We start from the raw sequence: 21,475 nt of genomic DNA on the forward strand, positions 1-21,475 counted from the left end.
ATCATAACTTATCCCTGTCTTTAGCTAAAGTCGAGCCTCTTATATCAACTAAAGCCCTGATGCTATGCATAACTCAGGCCCTCAATTTAGCCCCAAGGCCGTGACACTGTCCCTAAGTAAGGCCTAGATGCTGGTCCAATGTCAGGGCCTGATACTGTCCATATCAAAGTCCCTAACACTATGCGTGTCTCAAGCCCTGACAGTGTACCTAACAGAAGGCTGTGAGGCCAGTCCTAACCAAGACCCTGACACTGGCCCTAACGAAGGCTCTGATGGTAGTCCTAACCAAGGCCCTGACACTGTCCCTAAGTAGGGCCTGAGACTACGGCTAACTCAGGCCGTGACACGATACGTCACCAAGGCTCTGATGCTAGTCCTAACTAAGGCCCTGACACTGTCCTAACTTATGCCCTGACACTACACGTAACACATGCCCTGACACTACTCCTAACACAGACCCTGACACTGTTCCTAAGAGAGGCACTAATTCCACTCCTAACTCAGGCCCTGACACTGTCCCTAACTAAGGCCCTGACACTATACCTAATGAGGGCTCTGATGCTAGTCCTAACTAAGTCTGTGACACTAATCCTAAGAAAGGCCTTGACAGTACTCGTAACTAAGCCCCTGACACTGACCCTAACTAAGGCCTTGACACTACTCCTAAATCGGGCCCTGACACGATACCGAAGAAAGGCTCTGATGCTAGTTGTAAGTAAGGCCCTGACACTGTTCTTAACTAACGCCTTGACACTACTACTAACTCAGGCTGTGATACTGTCCCTAACTAAGGCCCTGACAGTGTCCCTAACTAAGGGCCTGACTGTCGTCCTAACTCTGGCCCTGCCATTATACAGATCAAAGGCTATGACGCTCGTCCTAACCAAGGCACTGGCACTGTCCATCACTAAGGCTTGACACTACTTCTAACTCACGCCCTGATATTATACCTAACGAAGGCTCTGATGCTAACCCTAACTAAGGCCCTGACAGTGACCCTAAGTAAGGCCTTGAGACTATTCCTAAGTAAGGCCCTAGCCCTAGCCCTAGCCCCAGGCCCAGCCCCAGCCCCAGTCCCAGCTCCTGCCCCAGCTCCTACAGAGGCCTTTATGCTCCTGCTAGTGCTTGCCCTGACACTGTCCTTAAGTAAGGCCTTGACACTACTAGTAACTCAGGCCGTGATACTGTCCCTAACTAAGTCCCTGACAGTGTCCCTGACTAATTACCTGACTCTCCTCCTAACTCTGGCCCTGCCATTATACATAACAAAGGCTCTAACGCTCGTCCTTAGCAAGGACCTGACACTGTCCCTCACTAAGGCCCTGACGCTACTTCTAACTCAAGCTCTGACATTATACCTAACAAAGGCTCTGATGCTAACCCTAACTAAGGCCTTGAGACTATTCCTAAGTAAGGCCCTAGCCCCAGCCCCAGCCCCAGCCCCAGTCCCAGTCTCAGTCCCAGCTCCTGCCCCAGCTCCTACAGAGGCCTTTATGCTTCTCCTAGGCGTTGCCTTGACACTGTGCTTAACTGTGGCCTTGTGACTACTAGTAACTCAGGCCGTGATACTTTCCCTAACTAAGGCCCTGACAGTGTCCCCAGCTAAGGACCTGATGCTAGGCCTCACTCGGGCCCTGTCGCTCTCCTTACGTCAGGCTCTGACGCTGTCCCTAGCTGAAGTCCTGACACTGGTTCTAGACAAGGCCGCGATATTCTCAGTAACTAAGGTGTTGACACTATACCTGGGTCATGTCCTGACAGTATACCTAGATCATAACTTATCCCTGTCTTTAGCTAAAGTGGAGCCTCTTATGGCAACTAAAGCCCAGATGCTATGCATAACTCAGGCCCTCAATTTAGCCCCAAGGCCGTGACACTGTTCCTAAGTAAGGCCTAGATGCTGGTCCAACGTCAGGGCCTGATACTGTCCCTATCAAAGTCCCTAACACTATGCGTGTCTCAAGCCCTGACACTGTACCTAACAGAAGGATGTGACGCGAGTCCTAACCAAGACCCTGACACTGTCCCTAAGTAGGGCCTGAGACTACGGCTAACTCAGGCTGTGACACGATACGTCACAAGGCTCTGATGCTAGTCCTAACTAAGGCCCTGACAGTGACCCTAACTAAGGCCTTGACACTATTGCTAACTAAGGCCATAGCCCTAGCCGTAGCCCTAGCCCTAGCCCTTGCCTCAGCCCCAGACCCTGATGCTGATCCTACAGAGGCCCTTAATGCTCCTCCTAGGCCTTGCCCTGACACTGTCCTTAACTAAGGCCTTGACACTACTAGTAACTCAGGCCGTGATACTGTCCCTAACTAAGTCCCTGACAGTGTCCCTGACTAATTGCCTGACTCTCCTCCTAACTCTGGCCCTGCCATTATACATAACAAAGGCTCTAATGCTCGTCCTTACCAAGAACCTGACACTGTCCCTCACTAAAGCCCTGACAGTACTACTAACTCAAGCTCTGACATTATACCTAACAAAGGCTCTGATGCTAACCCTAACTAAGGCCCTGACAGTGACCCTAACTAAGTCCTTGACACTATTCCTAACTAAGGCAGTAGCCCTAACCCTAGCCCTAGCCCTCCCCTAGCCCATCCCCATCCCCATCCCCATTCCCATCTCCAGCCCCAGCCTCAGCCCGAGCCGTAGCCCCAGCCGTAGCCCCAGCCCCAGCCCCTGATGCTGATCCTAAAGAGGCCCTTATGCTCCTCCTAGGCCTTGCCCTGACACTGTCCCTACCGAAGGCCGTGATACTGGTCCTAAAGAAGGCCCAGGTGCTCTCGATAACTAAGGCCTTCAAAGTGTCCCTCGCTCCGTTTCGGACTTTATCCCTTGTCCAAAGTTAATGTCCTCCCTCTTAGCCTACCTGAAGCCCTAATGCTGTCCCTAACTAAGGCCCTGACTAGTCATCCCTAAGGCCCTGACACTGTTTGTAAGTAAGGCCTGGAAGGTGTCCCTAATGCAGGCCCTGCTGCCCGTAATAACTAAAGGCCTAACGCTATCCTGAGCTAATATACTGAGCCATCTCGAGCCAAGGTCCTGACACTATCCCTAAGGCAGCCCTGATGCTGGCCCTAAATAAAGCCCTGAGGCTGTCCGTAACACAGGCCCTGAAGCTATCCGTAACTGAGGCCTTGACACTCCACCTAACTCAGGCCCTGATCATGTCTTTAACTAAGACCGTAATGCTGATCCTACAGAGGCCCTGATGCTGCTCCTGAGTCATGCCCTGACAGTGTCCCCAGCTAAGGACCTGATGCTAGGCCTCACTCGGGCCCTGTCGCTCTCCCTACGTCAGGCTGTGACGCTGTCCCTACCTGAAGCCCTGACACTGGTTCTAAACAAGGCCCCGATATTCTCAGTAACTAAGGTATTGACACTATACCTGGGTCATTTCCTGATAGTATACCTAGATCATAACTTATCCCTGTCTTTAGCTAAAGTCGAGCCTCTTATATCAACTAAAGCCCTGATGCTATGCATAACTCAGGCCCTCAATTTAGCCCCAAGGCCGTGACACTGTCCCTAAGTAAGGCCTAGATGCTGGTCCAATGTCAGGGCCTGATACTGTCCATATCAAAGTCCCTAACACTATGCGTGTCTCAAGCCCTGACAGTGTACCTAACAGAAGGCTGTGAGGCCAGTCCTAACCAAGACCCTGACACTGGCCCTAACAAAGGCTTTGATGGTAGTCCTAACCAAGGCCCTGACACTGTCCCTAAGTAGGGCCTGAGTCTACGGCTAACTCAGGCCGTGACACGATACGTCACCAAGGCCCTGGCACTGTCCCTAAGTAGGGCCTGAGACTACGGCTAACTCAGGCCATGAGACGATACGTCACCAAGGCTCTGATGCTAGTCCTAAGTAAGGCCCTGACACTGTCCTAACTTATGCCCTGACACTACACGTAACACATGCCCTGACACTACACCTAACACAGACCCTGACACTGTTCCTAAGAGAGGCACTAATTCCACTCCTAACTCAGGCCCTGACACTGTCCCTAACTAAGGCCCTGACAGTATACCTAATGAGGGCTCTGATGCTAGTCCTAACTAAGTCTGTGACACTAATCCTAAGAAAGGCCTTGACAGTACTCGTAACTAAGCCCCTGACACTGACCCTAACTAAGGCCTTGACACTACTCCTAAATCGGGCCCTGACACGATACCGAAGAAAGGCTCTGATGCTAGTTGTAAGTAAGGCCCTGACACTGTTCTTAACTAACGCCTTGACACTACTACTAACTCAGGCTGTGATACTGTCCCTAACTAAGGCCCTGACAGTGTCCCTAACTAAGGGCCTGACTGTCGTCCTAACTCTGGCCCTGCCATTATACAGATCAAAGGCTATGACGCTCGTCCTAACCAAGGCACTGGCACTGTCCATCACTAAGGCTTGACACTACTTCTAACTCACGCCCTGATATTATACCTAACGAAGGCTCTGATGCTAACCCTAACTAAGGCCCTGACAGTGACCCTAAGTAAGGCCTTGAGACTATTCCTAAGTAAGGCCCTAACCCTAGCCCTAGCCCCAGGCCCAGCCCCAGCCCCAGTCCGAGCTCCTGCCCCAGCTCCTACAGAGGCCTTTATGCTCCTGCTAGTGCTTGCCCTGACACTGTCCTTAAGTAAGGCCTTGACACTACTAGTAACTCAGGTCGTGATACTGTCCCTAACTAAGTCCCTGACAGTGTCCCTGACTAATTACCTGACTCTCCTCCTAACTCTGGCCCTGCCATTATACATAACAAAGGCTCTAACGCTCGTCCTTAGCAAGGACCTGACACTGTCCCTCACTAAGGCCCTGACGCTACTTCTAACTCAAGCTCTGACATTATACCTAACAAAGGCTCTGATGCTAACCCTAACTAAGGCCCTGACAGTGACCCTAAGTAAGGCCTTGACACTATTCCTAAGTAAGGCCCCAGCCCCAGCCCCAGCCCCAGCCCCAGCCCCAGTCTCAGTCCCAGCTCCTGCCCCAGCTCCTACAGAGGCCTTTATGCTTCTCCTAGGCGTTGCCTTGACACTGTGCTTAACTGTGGCCTTGTGACTACTAGTAACTCAGGCCGTGATACTTTCCCTAACTAAGGCCTTGACAGTGTCCCCAGCTAAGGACCTGATGCTAGGCCTCACTCGGGCCCTTTCGCTCTCCTTACGTCAGGCTCTGACGCTGTCCCTACCTGAAGTCCTGACACTGGTTCTAAACAAGGCCGCAATATTCTCAGTAACTAAGGTGTTGACACTATACCTGGGTCATGTCCTGACAGTATACCTAGATCATAACTTATCCCTGTCTTTAGCTAAAGTGGAGCCTCTTATGGCAACTAAAGCCCAGATGCTATGCATAACTCAGGCCCTCAATTTAGCCCCAAGGCCGTGACACTGTCCCTAAGTAAGGCCTAGATGCTGGTCCAACGTCAGGGCCTGATACTGTCCCTATCAAAGTCCCTAACACTATGCGTGTCTCAAGCCCTGACACTGTACCTAACAGAAGGATCTGACGCCAGTCCTAACCAAGACCCTGAGACTGTCCCTAAGTAGGGCCTGAGACTACGGCCAGCTCAGGCTGTGACACGATACGTCACAAGGCTCTGATGCTAGTCCTAACTAAGGCCCTGACAGTGACCCTAACTAAGGCCTTGACACTATTGCTAACTAAGGCCATAGCCGTAGCCGTAGCCCTAGCCCTAGCCCTTGCCTCAGCCCCAGACCCTGATGCTGATCCTACAGAGGCCCTTAATGCTCCTCCTAGGCCTTGCCCTGACACTGTCCTTAACTAAGGCCTTGACACTACTAGTAACTCAGGCCGTGATACTGTCCCTAACTAAGTCCCTGACAGTGTCCCTGACTAATTGCCTGACTCTCCTCCTAACTCTGGCCCTGCCATTATACATAACAAAGGCTCTAATGCTCGTCCTTACCAAGAACCTGACACTGTCCCTCACTAAAGCCCTGACAGTACTACTAACTCAAGCTCTGACATTATACCTAACAAAGGCTCTGATGCTAACCCTAACTAAGGCCCTGACAGTGACCCTAACTAAGTCCTTGACACTATTCCTAGCTAAGGCCGTAGCCCTAACCCTAGCCCTAGCCCTCCCCTAGCCCATCCCCATCCCCATCCCCATTCCCAGCCCCAGCCCCAGCCCCAGCCGTAGCCCCAGCCCCAGCCCCTGATGCTGATCCTAAAGAGGCCCTTATGCTCCTCCTAGGCCTTGCCCTGACACTGTCCCTACCGAAGGCCGTGATACTGGTCCTAAAGAAGGCCCAGGTGCTCTCGATAACTAAGGCCTTCAAAGTGTCCCTCGCTCCGTTTCGGACTTTATCCCTTGTCCAAAGTTAATGTCCTCCCTCTTAGCCTACCTGAAGCCCTAATGCTGTCCCTAACTAAGGCCCTGACTAGTCATCCCTAAGGCCCTGACACTGTTTGTAAGTAAGGCCTGGAAGGTGTCCCTAATGCAGGCCCTGCTGCCCGTAATAACTAAAGGCCTAACGCTATCCTGAGCTAATATACTGAGCCATCTCGAGCCAAGGTCCTGACACTATCCCTAAGGCAGCCCTGATGCTGGCACTAAATAAAGCCCTGAGGCTGTCCGTAACACAGGCCCTGAAGCTATCCGTAACTGAGGCCTTGACACTCCACCTAACTCAGGCCCTGATCATGTCTTTAACTAAGACCGTAATGCTGATCCTACAGAGGCCCTGATGCTGCTCCTGAGTCATGCCCTGACAGTGTCCCCAGCTAAGGACCTGATGCTAGGCCTCACTCGGGCCCTGTCGCTCTCCCTACGTCAGGCTGTGACGCTGTCCCTACCTGAAGCCCTGACACTGGTTCTAAACAAGGCCCCGATATTCTCAGTAACTAAGGTATTGACACTATACCTGGGTCATTTCCTGATAGTATACCTAGATCATAACTTATCCCTGTCTTTAGCTAAAGTCGAGCCTCTTATATCAACTAAAGCCCTGATGCTATGCATAACTCAGGCCCTCAATTTAGCCCCAAGGCCGTGACACTGTCCCTAAGTAAGGCCTAGATGCTGGTCCAATGTCAGGGCCTGATACTGTCCATATCAAAGTCCCTAACACTATGCGTGTCTCAAGCCCTGACAGTGTACCTAACAGAAGGCTGTGAGGCCAGTCCTAACCAAGACCCTGACACTGGCCCTAACAAAGGCTTTGATGGTAGTCCTAACCAAGGCCCTGACACTGTCCCTAAGTAGGGCCTGAGTCTACGGCTAACTCAGGCCGTGACACGATACGTCACCAAGGCCCTGGCACTGTCCCTAAGTAGGGCCTGAGACTACGGCTAACTCAGGCCGTGAGACGATACGTCACCAAGGCTCTGATGCTAGTCCTAAGTAAGGCCCTGACACTGTCCTAACTTATGCCCTGACACTACACGTAACACATGCCCTGACACTACACCTAACACAGACCCTGACACTGTTCCTAAGAGAGGCACTAATTCCACTCCTAACTCAGGCCCTGACACTGTCCCTAACTAAGGCCCTGACACTATACCTAATGAGGGCTCTGATGCTAGTCCTAACTAAGTCTGTGACACTAATCCTAAGAAAGGCCTTGACAGTACTCGTAACTAAGCCCCTGACACTGACCCTAACTAAGGCCTTGACACTACTCCTAAATCGGGCCCTGACACGATACCGAAGAAAGGCTCTGATGCTAGTTGTAAGTAAGGCCCTGACACTGTTCTTAACTAACGCCTTGACACTACTACTAACTCAGGCTGTGATACTGTCCCTAACTAAGGCCCTGACAGTGTCCCTAACTAAGGGCCTGACTGTCGTCCTAACTCTGGCCCTGCCATTATACAGATCAAAGGCTATGACGCTCGTCCTAACCAAGGCACTGGCACTGTCCATCACTAAGGCTTGACACTACTTCTAACTCACGCCCTGATATTATACCTAACGAAGGCTCTGATGCTAACCCTAACTAAGGCCCTGACAGTGACCCTAAGTAAGGCCTTGAGACTATTCCTAAGTAAGGCCCTAACCCTAGCCCTAGCCCCAGGCCCAGCCCCAGCCCCAGTCCGAGCTCCTGCCCCAGCTCCTACAGAGGCCTTTATGCTCCTGCTAGTGCTTGCCCTGACACTGTCCTTAAGTAAGGCCTTGACACTACTAGTAACTCAGGCCGTGATACTGTCCCTAACTAAGTCCCTGACAGTGTCCCTGACTAATTACCTGACTCTCCTCCTAACTCTGGCCCTGCCATTATACATAACAAAGGCTCTAACGCTCGTCCTTAGCAAGGACCTGACACTGTCCCTCACTAAGGCCCTGACGCTACTTCTAACTCAAGCTCTGACATTATACCTAACAAAGGCTCTGATGCTAACCCTAACTAAGGCCCTGACAGTGACCCTAAGTAAGGCCTTGACACTATTCCTAAGTAAGGCCCCAGCCCCAGCCCCAGCCCCAGCCCCAGCCCCAGTCTCAGTCCCAGCTCCTGCCCCAGCTCCTACAGAGGCCTTTATGCTTCTCCTAGGCGTTGCCTTGACACTGTGCTTAACTGTGGCCTTGTGACTACTAGTAACTCAGGCCGTGATACTTTCCCTAACTAAGGCCCTGACAGTGTCCCCAGCTAAGGACCTGATGCTAGGCCTCACTCGGGCCCTTTCGCTCTCCTTACGTCAGGCTCTGACGCTGTCCCTACCTGAAGTCCTGACACTGGTTCTAAACAAGGCCGCAATATTCTCAGTAACTAAGGTGTTGACACTATACCTGGGTCATGTCCTGACAGTATACCTAGATCATAACTTATCCCTGTCTTTAGCTAAAGTGGAGCCTCTTATGGCAACTAAAGCCCAGATGCTATGCATAACTCAGGCCCTCAATTTAGCCCCAAGGCCGTGACACTGTCCCTAAGTAAGGCCTAGATGCTGGTCCAACGTCAGGGCCTGATACTGTCCCTATCAAAGTCCCTAACACTATGCGTGTCTCAAGCCCTGACACTGTACCTAACAGAAGGATCTGACGCCAGTCCTAACCAAGACCCTGAGACTGTCCCTAAGTAGGGCCTGAGACTACGGCCAGCTCAGGCTGTGACACGATACGTCACAAGGCTCTGATGCTAGTCCTAACTAAGGCCCTGACAGTGACCCTAACTAAGGCCTTGACACTATTGCTAACTAAGGCCATAGCCGTAGCCGTAGCCCTAGCCCTAGCCCTTGCCTCAGCCCCAGACCCTGATGCTGATCCTACAGAGGCCCTTAATGCTCCTCCTAGGCCTTGCCCTGACACTGTCCTTAACTAAGGCCTTGACACTACTAGTAACTCAGGCCGTGATACTGTCCCTAACTAAGTCCCTGACAGTGTCCCTGACTAATTGCCTGACTCTCCTCCTAACTCTGGCCCTGCCATTATACATAACAAAGGCTCTAATGCTCGTCCTTACCAAGAACCTGACACTGTCCCTCACTAAAGCCCTGACAGTACTACTAACTCAAGCTCTGACATTATACCTAACAAAGGCTCTGATGCTAACCCTAACTAAGGCCCTGACAGTGACCCTAACTAAGTCCTTGACACTATTCCTAACTAAGGCCGTAGCCCTAACCCTAGCCCTAGCCCTCCCCTAGCCCATCCCCATCCCCATCCCCATTCCCAGCCCCAGCCCCAGCCCCAGCCGTAGCCCCAGCCCCAGCCCCTGATGCTGATCCTAAAGAGGCCCTTATGCTCCTCCTAGGCCTTGCCCTGACACTGTCCCTACCGAAGGCCGTGATACTGGTCCTAAAGAAGGCCCAGGTGCTCTCGATAACTAAGGCCTTCAAAGTGTCCCTCGCTCCGTTTCGGACTTTATCCCTTGTCCAAAGTTAATGTCCTCCCTCTTAGCCTACCTGAAGCCCTAATGCTGTCCCTAACTAAGGCCCTGACTAGTCATCCCTAAGGCCCTGACACTGTTTGTAAGTAAGGCCTGGAAGGTGTCCCTAATGCAGGCCCTGCTGCCCGTAATAACTAAAGGCCTAACGCTATCCTGAGCTAATATACTGAGCCATCTCGAGCCAAGGTCCTGACACTATCCCTAAGGCAGCCCTGATGCTGGCCCTAAATAAAGCCCTGAGGCTGTCCGTAACACAGGCCCTGAAGCTATCCGTAACTGAGGCCTTGACACTCCACCTAACTCAGGCCCTGATCATGTCTTTAACTAAGACCGTAATGCTGATCCTACAGAGGCCCTGATGCTGCTCCTGAGTCATGCCCTGACAGTGTCCCCAGCTAAGGACCTGATGCTAGGCCTCACTCGGGCCCTGTCGCTCTCGCTACGTCAGGCTGTGACGCTGTCCCTACCTGAAGCCCTGACACTGGTTCTAAACAAGGCCCCGATATTCTCAGTAACTAAGGTATTGACACTATACCTGGGTCATTTCCTGATAGTATACCTAGATCATAGCTTATCCCTGTCTTTAGCTAAAGTCGAGCCTCTTATATCAACTAAAGCCCTGATGCTATGCATAACTCAGGCCCTCAATTTAGCCCCAAGGCCGTGACACTGTCCCTAAGTAAGGCCTAGATGCTGGTCCAATGTCAGGGCCTGATACTGTCCATATCAAAGTCCCTAACACTATGCGTGTCTCAAGCCCTGACAGTGTACCTAACAGAAGGCTGTGAGGCCAGTCCTAACCAAGACCCTGACACTGGCCCTAACAAAGGCTTTGATGGTAGTCCTAACCAAGGCCCTGACACTGTCCCTAAGTAGGGCCTGAGTCTACGGCTAACTCAGGCCGTGACACGATACGTCACCAAGGCTCTGATGCTAGTCCTAACTAAGGCCCTGACACTGTCCTAACTTATGCCCTGACACTACACGTAACACATGCCCTGACACTACACCTAACACAGACCCTGACACTGTTCCTAAGAGAGGCACTAATTCCACTCCTAACTCAGGCCCTGACACTGTCCCTAACTAAGGCCCTGACAGTATACCTAACGAGGGCTCTGATGCTAGTCCTAACTAAGTCTGTGACACTAATCCTAAGAAAGGCCTTGACAGTACTCGTAACTAAGCCCCTGACACTGACCCTAACTAAGGCCTTGACACTACTCCTAAATCGGGCCCTGACACGATACCAAAGAAAGGCTCTGATGCTAGTTGTAAGTAAGGCCCTGACACTGTTCTTAACTAACGCCTTGACACTACTACTAACTCAGGCTGTGATACTGTCCCTAACTAAGGCCCTGACAGTGTCCCTAACTAAGGGCCTGACTGTCGTCCTAACTCTGGCCCTGCCATTATACAGATCAAAGGCTATGACGCTCGTCCTAACCAAGGCACTGGCACTGTCCATCACTAAGGCTTGACACTACTTCTAACTCACGCCCTGATATTATACCTAACGAAGGCTCTGATGCTAACCCTAACTAAGGCCCTGACAGTGACCCTAAGTAAGGCCTTGAGACTATTCCTAAGTAAGGCCCTAGCCCTAGCCCTAGCCCCAGGCCCAGCCCCAGCCCCAGTCCCAGCTCCTGCCCCAGCTCCTACAGAGGCCTTTATGCTCCTGCTAGTGCTTGCCCTGACACTGTCCTTAAGTAAGGCCTTGACACTACTAGTAACTCAGGCCGTGATACTGTCCCTAACTAAGTCCCTGACAGTGTCCCTGACTAATTACCTGACTCTCCTCCTAACTCTGGCCCTGCCATTATACATAACAAAGGCTCTAACGCTCGTCCTTAGCAAGGACCTGACACTGTCCTTCACTAAGGCCCTGACGCTACTTCTAACTCAAGCTCTGACATTATACCTAACAAAGGCTCTGATGCTAACCCTAACTAAGGCCCTGACAGTGACCCTAAGTAAGGCCTTGAGACTATTCCTAAGTAAGGCCCTAGCCCCAGCCCTAGCCCCAGCCCCAGCCCCAGCCCCAGTCCCAGTCCCAGCTCCTGCCCCAGCTCCTACAGAGGCCTTTATGCTTCTCCTAGGCGTTGCCTTGACACTGTGCTTAACTGTGGCCTTGTGACTACTAGTAACTCAGGCCGTGATACTTTCCCTAACTAAGGCCCTGACAGTGTCCCCAGCTAAGGACCTGATGCTAGGCCTCACTCGGGCCCTGTCGCTCTCCTTACGTCAGGCTCTGACGCTGTCCCTAGCTGAAGTCCTGACACTGGTTCTAAACAAGGCCGCGATATTCTCAGTAACTAAGGTGTTGACACTATACCTGGGTCATGTCCTGACAGTATACCTAGATCATAACTTATCCTTGTCTTTAGCTAAAGTGGAGCCTCTTATGGCAACTAAAGCCCAGATGCTATGCATAACTCAGGCCCTCAATTTAGCCCCAAGGCCGTGACACTGTCCCTAAGTAAGGCCTAGATGCTGGTCCAACGTCAGGGCCTGATACTGTCCCTATCAAAGTCCCTAACACTATGCGTGTCTCAAGCCCTGACACTGTACCTAACAGAAGGATGTGACGCGAGTCCTAACCAAGACCCTGACACTGTCCCTAAGTAGGGCCTGAGACTACGGCCAGCTCAGGCTGTGACACGATACGTCACAAGGCTATGATGCTAGTCCTAACTAAGGCCCTGACAGTGACCCTAACTAAGGCCTTGACACTATTGCTAACTAAGGCCATAGCCCTAACCGTAGCCCTAGCCCTAGCCCTTGCCTCAGCCCCAGACCCTGATGCTGATCCTACAGAGGCCCTTAATGCTCCTCCTAGGCCTTGCCCTGACACTGTCCTTAACTAAGGCCTTGACACTACTAGTAACTCAGGCCGTGATACTGTCCCTAACTGAGTCCCTGACAGTGTCCCTGACTAATTGCCTGACTCTCCTCCTAACTCTGGCCCTGCCATTATACATAACAAAGGCTCTAATGCTCGTCCTTACCAAGAACCTGACACTGTCCCTCACTAAAGCCCTGACAGTACTACTAACTCAAGCTCTGACATTATACCTAACAAAGGCTCTGATGCTAACCCTAACTAAGGCCCTGACAGTGACCCTAACTAAGTCCTTGACACTATTCCTAACTAAGGCCGTAGCCCTAACCCTAGCCCTAGCCCTCCCCTAGCCCATCCCCATCCCCATCCCCATTCCCATCTCCAGCCCCAGCCCCAGCCCCAGCCCCAGCCCCAGCCGTAGCCCCAGCCCCAGCCCCTGATGCTGATCCTAAAGAGGCCCTTATGCTCCTCCTAGGCCTTGCCCTGACACTGTCCCTACCGAAGGCCGTGATACTGGTCCTAAAGAAGGCCCAGGTGCTCTCGATAACTAAGGCCTTCAAAGTGTCCCTCGCTCCGTTCCGGACTTTATCCCTTGTCCATAGTTAATGTCCTCCCTCTTACCCTACCTGAAGCCCTAATGCTGTCCCTAACTAAGGCCCTGACTAGTCATCCCTAAGGCCCTGACACTGTTTGTAAGTAAGGCCTGGAAGGTGTCCCTAATGCAGGCCCTGCTGCCCGCAATAACTAAAGGCCTAACGCTATCCTGAGCTAATATACTGAGCCATCTCGAGCCAAGGTCCTGACACTATCCCTAAGGCAGCCCTGATGCTGGCCCTAAATAAAGCCCTGAGGTTGTCCGTAACACAGGCCCTGAAGCTATCCGTAACTGAGGCCTTGACACTCCACCTAACTCAGGCCCTGATCATGTCTTTAACTAAGACTGTAATGCTGATCCTACAGAGGCCCTGATGCTGCTCCTGAGTCATGCCCTGACAGTGTCCCCAGCTAAGGACCTGATGCTAGGCCTCACTCGGGCCCTGTCGCTCTCCCTACGTCAGGCTGTGACGCTGTCCCTGCCTGAAGCCCTGACACTGGTTCTAAACAAGGCCCCGATATTCTCAGTAACTAAGGTATTGACACTATACCTGGGTCATTTCCTGATAGTATACCTAGATCATAACTTATCCCTGTCTTTAGCTAAAGTCGAGCCTCTTATATCAACTAAAGCCCTGATGCTATGCATAACTCAGGCCCTCAATTTAGCCCCAAGGCCGTGACACTGTCCCTAAGTAAGGCCTAGATGCTGGTCCAATGTCAGGGCCTGATACTGTCCATATCAAAGTCCCTAACACTATGTGTGTCTCAAGCCCTGACAGTGTACCTAACAGAAGGCTCTGAGGCCAGTCCTAACCAAGACCCTGACACTGGCCCTAACGAAGGCTCTGATGGTAGTCCTAACCAAGGCCCTGACACTGTCCCTAAGTAGGGCCTGAGACTACGGCTAACTCAGGCTGTGACACGATACGTCACCAAGGCTCTGATGCTAGTCCTAACTAAGGCCCTGACACTGTCCTAACTTATGCCCTGACACTACACGTAACACATGCCCTGACACTACACCTAACACAGACCCTGACACTGTTCCTAAGAGAGGCACTAATTCCACTCCTAACTCAGGCCCTGACACTGTCCCTAACTAAGGCCCTGACAGTATACCTAATGAGGGCTCTGATGCTAGTCCTAACTAAGTCTGTGACACTAATCCTAAGAAAGGCCTTGACAGTACTCGTAACTAAGCCCCTGACACTGACCCTAACTAAGGCCTTGACACTACTCCTAAATCGGGCCCTGACACGATACCGAAGAAAGGCTCTGATGCTAGTTGTAAGTAAGGCCCTGACACTGTTCTTAACTAACGCCTTGACACTACTACTAACTCAGGCTGTGATACTGTCCCTAACTAAGGCCCTGACAGTGTCCCTAACTAAGGGCCTGACTGTCGTCCTAACTCTGGCCCTGCCATTATACAGATCAAAGGCTATGACGCTCGTCCTAACCAAGGCACTGGCACTGTCCATCACTAAGGCTTGACACTACTTCTAACTCACGCCCTGATATTATACCTAACGAAGGCTCTGATGCTAACCCTAACTAAGGCCCTGACAGTGACCCTAAGTAAGGCCTTGAGACTATTCCTAAGTAAGGCCCTAGCCCTAGCCCTAGCCCCAGGCCCAGCCCCAGCCCCAGTCCGAGCTCCTGCCCCAGCTCCTACAGAGGCCTTTATGCTCCTGCTAGTGCTTGCCCTGACACTGTCCTTAAGTAAGGCCTTGACACTACTAGTAACTCAGGCCGTGATACTGTCCCTAACTAAGTCCCTGACAGTGTCCCTGACTAATTACCTGACTCTCCTCCTAACTCTGGCCCTGCCATTATACATAACAAAGGCTCTAACGCTCGTCCTTAGCAAGGACCTGACACTGTCCCTCACTAATGCCCTGACGCTACTTCTAACTCAAGCTCTGACATTATACCTAACAAAGGCTCTGATGCTAACCCTAACTAAGGCCCTGACAGTGACCCTAAGTAAGGCCTTGACACTATTCCTAAGTAAGGCCCCAGCCCCAGCCCCAGCCCCAGCCCCAGCCCCAGTCTCAGTCCCAGCTCCTGCCCCAGCTCCTACAGAGGCCTTTATGCTTCTCCTAGGCGTTGCCTTGACACTGTGCTTAACTGTGGCCTTGTGACTACTAGTAACTCAGGCCGTGATACTTTCCCTAACTAAGGCCCTGACAGTGTCCCCAGCTAAGGACCTGATGCTAGGCCTCACTCGGGCCCTTTCGCTCTCCTTACGTCAGGCTCTGACGCTGTCCCTACCTGAAGTCCTGACACTGGTTCTAAACAAGGCCGCAATATTCTCAGTAACTAAGGTGTTGACACTATACCTGGGTCATGTCCTGACAGTATACCTAGATCATAACTTATCCCTGTCTTTAGCTAAAGTGGAGCCTCTTATGGCAACTAAAGCCCAGATGCTATGCATAACTCAGGCCCTCAATTTAGCCCCAAGGCCGTGACACTGTCCCTAAGTAAGGCCTAGATGCTGGTCCAACGTCAGGGCCTGATACTGTCCCTATCAAAGTCCCTAACACTATGCGTGTCTCAAGCCCTGACACTGTACCTAACAGAAGGATCTGACGCCAGTCCTAACCAAGACCCTGAGACTGTCCCTAAGTAGGGCCTGAGACTACGGCCAGCTCAGGCTGTGACACGATACGTCACAAGGCTCTGATGCTAGTCCTAACTAAGGCCCTGACAGTGACCCTAACTAAGGCCTTGACACTATTGCTAACTAAGGCCATAGCCGTAGCCGTAGCCCTAGCCCTAGCCCTAGCCCTCCCCTAGCCCATCCCCATCCCCATCCCCATTCCCAGCCCCAGCCCCAGCCCCAGCCCCAGCTGTAGCCCCAGCCCCAGCCCCTGATGCTGATCCTAAAGAGGCCCTTATGCTCCTCCTAGGCCTTGCCCTGACACTGTCCCTACCGAAGGCCGTGATACTGGTCCTAAAGAAGGCCCAGGTGTTCTCGATAACTAAGGCCTTCAAAGTGTCCCTCGCTCCGTTTCGGACTTTATCCCTTGTCCAAAGTTAATGTCCTCCCTCTTAGCCTACCTGAAGCCCTAATGCTGTCCCTAACTAAGGCCCTGACTAGTCATCCCTAAGGCCCTGACACTGTTTGTAAGTAAGGCCTGGAAGGTGTCCCTAATGCAGGCCCTGCTGCCCGTAATAACTAAAGGCCTAACGCTATCCTGAGCTAATATACTGAGCCATCTCGAGCCAAGGTCCTGACACTATCCCTAAGGCAGCCCTGATGCTGGCCCTAAATAAAGCCCTGAGGTTGTCCGTAACACAGGCCCTGAAGCTATCCGTAACTGAGGCCTTGACACTCCACCTAACTCAGGCCCTGATCATGTCTTTAACTAAGACCGTAATGCTGATCCTACAGAGGCCCTGATGCTGCTCCTGAGTCATGCCCTGACAGTGTCCCCAGCTAAGGACCTGATGCTAGGCCTCACTCGGGCCCTGTCGCTCTCGCTACGTCAGGCTGTGACGCTGTCCCTACCTGAAGCCCTGACACTGGTTCTAAACAAGGCCCCGATATTCTCAGTAACTAAGGTATTGACACTATACCTGGGTCATTTCCTGATAGTATACCTAGATCATAACTTATCCCTGTCTTTAGCTAAAGTCGAGCCTCTTATATCAACTAAAGCCCTGATGCTATGCATAACTCAGGCCCTCAATTTAGCCCCAAGGCCGTGACACTGTCCCTAAGTAAGGCCTAGATGCTGGTCCAATGTCAGGGCCTGATACTGTCCATATCAAAGTCCCTAACACTATGCGTGTCTCAAGCCCTGACAGTGTACCTAACAGAAGGCTGTGAGGCCAGTCCTAACCAAGACCCTGACACTGGCCCTAACAAAGGCTTTGATGGTAGTCCTAACCAAGGCCCTGACACTGTCCCTAAGTAGGGCCTGAGTCTACGGCTAACTCAGGCCGTGACACGATACGTCACCAAGGCCCTGGCACTGTCCCTAAGTAGGGCCTGAGACTACGGCTAACTCAGGCCGTGACACGATACGTCACCAAGGCTCTGATGCTAGTCCTAAGTAAGGCCCTGACACTGTCCTAACTTATGCCCTGACACTACACGTAACACATGCCCTGACACTACACCTAACACAGACCCTGACACTGTTCCTAAGAGAGGCACTAATTCCACTCCTAACTCAGGCCCTGACACTGTCCCTAACTAAGGCCCTGACAGTATACCTAATGAGGGTTCTGATGCTAGTCCTAACTAAGTCTGTGACACTAATCCTAAGAAAGGCCTTGACAGTACTCGTAACTAAGCCCCTGACACTGACCCTAACTAAGGCCTTGACACTACTCCTAAATCGGGCCCTGACACGATACCGAAGAAAGGCTCTGATGCTAGTTGTAAGTAAGGCCCTGACACTGTTCTTAACTAACGCCTTGACACTACTACTAACTCAGGCTGTGATACTGTCCCTAACTAAGGCCCTGACAGTGTCCCTAACTAAGGGCCTGACTGTCGTCCTAACTCTGGCCCTGCCATTATACAGATCAAAGGCTATGACGCTCGTCCTAACCAAGGCACTGGCACTGTCCATCACTAAGGCTTGACACTACTTCTAACTCACGCCCTGATATTATACCTAACGAAGGCTCTGATGCTAACCCTAACTAAGGCCCTGACAGTGACCCTAAGTAAGGCCTTGAGACTATTCCTAAGTAAGGCCCTAGCCCTAGCCCTAGCCCCAGGCCCAGCCCCAGCCCCAGTCCGAGCTCCTGCCCCAGCTCCTACAGAGGCCTTTATGCTCCTGCTAGTGCTTGCCCTGACACTGTCCTTAAGTAAGGCCTTGACACTACTAGTAACTCAGGCCGTGATACTGTCCCTAACTAAGTCCCTGACAGTGTCCCTGACTAATTACCTGACTCTCCTCCTAACTCTGGCCCTGCCATTATACATAACAAAGGCTCTAACGCTCGTCCTTAGCAAGGACCTGACACTGTCCCTCACTAAGGCCCTGACGCTACTTCTAACTCAAGCTCTGACATTATACCTAACAAAGGCTCTGATGCTAACCCTAACTAAGGCCTTGAGACTATTCCTAAGTAAGGCCCTAGCCCCAGCCCCAGCCCCAGCCCCAGTCCCAGTCTCAGTCCCAGCTCCTGCCCCAGCTCCTACAGAGGCCTTTATGCTTCTCCTAGGCGTTGCCTTGACACTGTGCTTAACTGTGGCCTTGTGACTACTAGTAACTCAGGCCGTGATACTTTCCCTAACTAAGGCCCTGACAGTGTCCCCAGCTAAGGACCTGATGCTAGGCCTCACTCGGGCCCTGTCGCTCTCCTTACGTCAGGCTCTGACGCTGTCCCTAGCTGAAGTCCTGACACTGGTTCTAGACAAGGCCGTGATATTCTCAGTAACTAAGGTGTTGACACTATACCTGGGTCATGTCCTGACAGTATACCTAGATCATAACTTATCCCTGTCTTTAGCTAAAGTGGAGCCTCTTATGGCAACTAAAGCCCAGATGCTATGCATAACTCAGGCCCTCAATTTAGCCCCAAGGCCGTGACACTGTCCCTAAGTAAGGCCTAGATGCTGGTCCAACGTCAGGGCCTGATACTGTCCCTATCAAAGTCCCTAACACTATGCGTGTCTCAAGCCCTGACACTGTACCTAACAGAAGGATCTGACGCCAGTCCTAACCAAGACCCTGACACTGTCCCTAAGTAGGGCCTGAGACTACGGCCAGCTCAGGCTGTGACACGATACGTCACAAGGCTCTGATGCTAGTCCTAACTAAGGCCCTGACAGTGACCCTAACTAAGGCCTTGACACTATTGCTAACTAAGGCCATAGCCGTAGCCGTAGCCCTAGCCCTAGCCCTTGCCTCAGCCCCAGACCCTGATGCTGATCCTACAGAGGCCCTTAATGCTCCTCCTAGGCCTTGCCCTGACACTGTCCTTAACTAAGGCCTTGACACTACTAGTAACTCAGGCCGTGATACTGTCCCTAACTAAGTCCCTGACAGTGTCCCTGACTAATTGCCTGACTCTCCTCCTAACTCTGGCCCTGCCATTATACATAACAAAGGCTCTAATGCTCGTCCTTACCAAGAACCTGACACTGTCCCTCACTAAAGCCCTGACAGTACTACTAACTCAAGCTCTGACATTATACCTAACAAAGGCTCTGATGCTAACCCTAACTAAGGCCCTGACAGTGACCCTAACTAAGTCCTTGACACTATTCCTAGCTAGGGCCGTAGCCCTAACCCTAGCCCTAGCCCTCCCCTAGCCCATCCCCATCCCCATCCCCATTCCCATCTCCAGCCCCAGCCCCAGCCCGAGCCGTAGCCCCAGCCGTAGCCCCAGCCCCAGCCCCTGATGCTGATCCTAAAGAGGCCCTTATGCTCCTCCTAGGCCTTGCCCTGACACTGTCCCTACCGAAGGCCGTGATACTGGTCCTAAAGAAGGCCCAGGTGCTCTCGATAACTAAGGCCTTCAAAGTGTCCCTCGCTCCGTTCCGGACTTTATCCCTTGTCCATAGTTAATGTCCTCCCTCTTACCCTACCTGAAGCCCTAATGCTGTCCCTAACTAAGGCCCTGACTAGTCATCCCTAAGGCCCTGACACTGTTTGTAAGTAAGGCCTGGAAGGTGTCCCTAATGCAGGCCCTGCTGCCCGCAATAACTAAAGGCCTAACGCTATCCTGAGCTAATATACTGAGCCATCTCGAGCCAAGGTCCTGACACTATCCCTAAGGCAGCCCTGATGCTGGCCCTAAATAAAGCCCTGAGGCTGTCCGTAACACAGGCCCTGAAGCTATCCGTAACTGAGGCCTTGACACTCCACCTAACTCAGGCCCTGATCATGTCTTTAACTAAGACCGTAATGCTGATCCTACAGAGGCCCTGATGCTGCTCCTGAGTCATGCCCTGACAGTGTCCCCAGCTAAGGACCTGATGCTAGGCCTCACTCGGGCCCTGTCGCTCTCCCTACGTCAGGCTGTGACGCTGTCCCTGCCTGAAGCCCTGACACTGGTTCTAAACAAGGCCCCGATATTCTCAGTAACTAAGGTATTGACACTATACCTGGGTCATTTCCTGATAGTATACCTAGATCATAACTTATCCCTGTCTTTAGCTAAAGTCGAGCCTCTTATATCAACTAAAGCCCTGATGCTATGCATAACTCAGGCCCTCAATTTAGCCCCAAGGCCGTGACACTGTCCCTAAGTAAGGCCTAGATGCTGGTCCAATGTCAGGGCCTGATACTGTCCATATCAAAGTCCCTAACACTATGCGTGTCTCAAGCCCTGACAGTGTACCTAACAGAAGGCTGTGAGGCCAGTCCTAACCAAGACCCTGACACTGGCCCTAACAAAGGCTTTGATGGTAGTCCTAACCAAGGCCCTGACACTGTCCCTAAGTAGGGCCTGAGTCTACGGCTAACTCAGGCCGTGACACGATACGTCACCAAGGCCCTGGCACTGTCCCTAAGTAGGGCCTGAGACTACGGCTAACTCAGGCCGTGAGACGATACGTCACCAAGGCTCTGATGCTAGTCCTAAGTAAGGCCCTGACACTGTCCTAACTTATGCCCTGACACTACACGTAACACATGCCCTGACACTACACCTAACACAGACCCTGACACTGTTCCTAAGAGAGGCACTAATTCCACTCCTAACTCAGGCCCTGACACTGTCCCTAACTAAGGCCCTGACAGTATACCTAATGAGGGCTCTGATGCTAGTCCTAACTAAGTCTGTGACACTAATCCTAAGAAAGGCCTTGACAGTACTCGTAACTAAGCCCCTGACACTGACCCTAACTAAGGCCTTGACACTACTCCTAAATCGGGCCCTGACACGATACCGAAGAAAGGCTCTGATGCTAGTTGTAAGTAAGGCCCTGACACTGTTCTTAACTAACGCCTTGACACTACTACTAACTCAGGCTGTGATACTGTCCCTAACTAAGGCCCTGACAGTGTCCCTAACTAAGGGCCTGACTGTCGTCCTAACTCTGGCCCTGCCATTATACAGATCAAAGGCTATGACGCTCGTCCTAACCAAGGCACTGGCACTGTCCATCACTAAGGCTTGACACTACTTCTAACTCACGCCCTGATATTATACCTAACGAAGGCTCTGATGCTAACCCTAACTAAGGCCCTGACAGTGACCCTAA

Source organism: Hyperoodon ampullatus, assembly GCF_949752795.1.
Source record: "Hyperoodon ampullatus genome assembly, chromosome: 16".
Taxonomy (NCBI): domain Eukaryota; kingdom Metazoa; phylum Chordata; class Mammalia; order Artiodactyla; family Ziphiidae; genus Hyperoodon; species Hyperoodon ampullatus.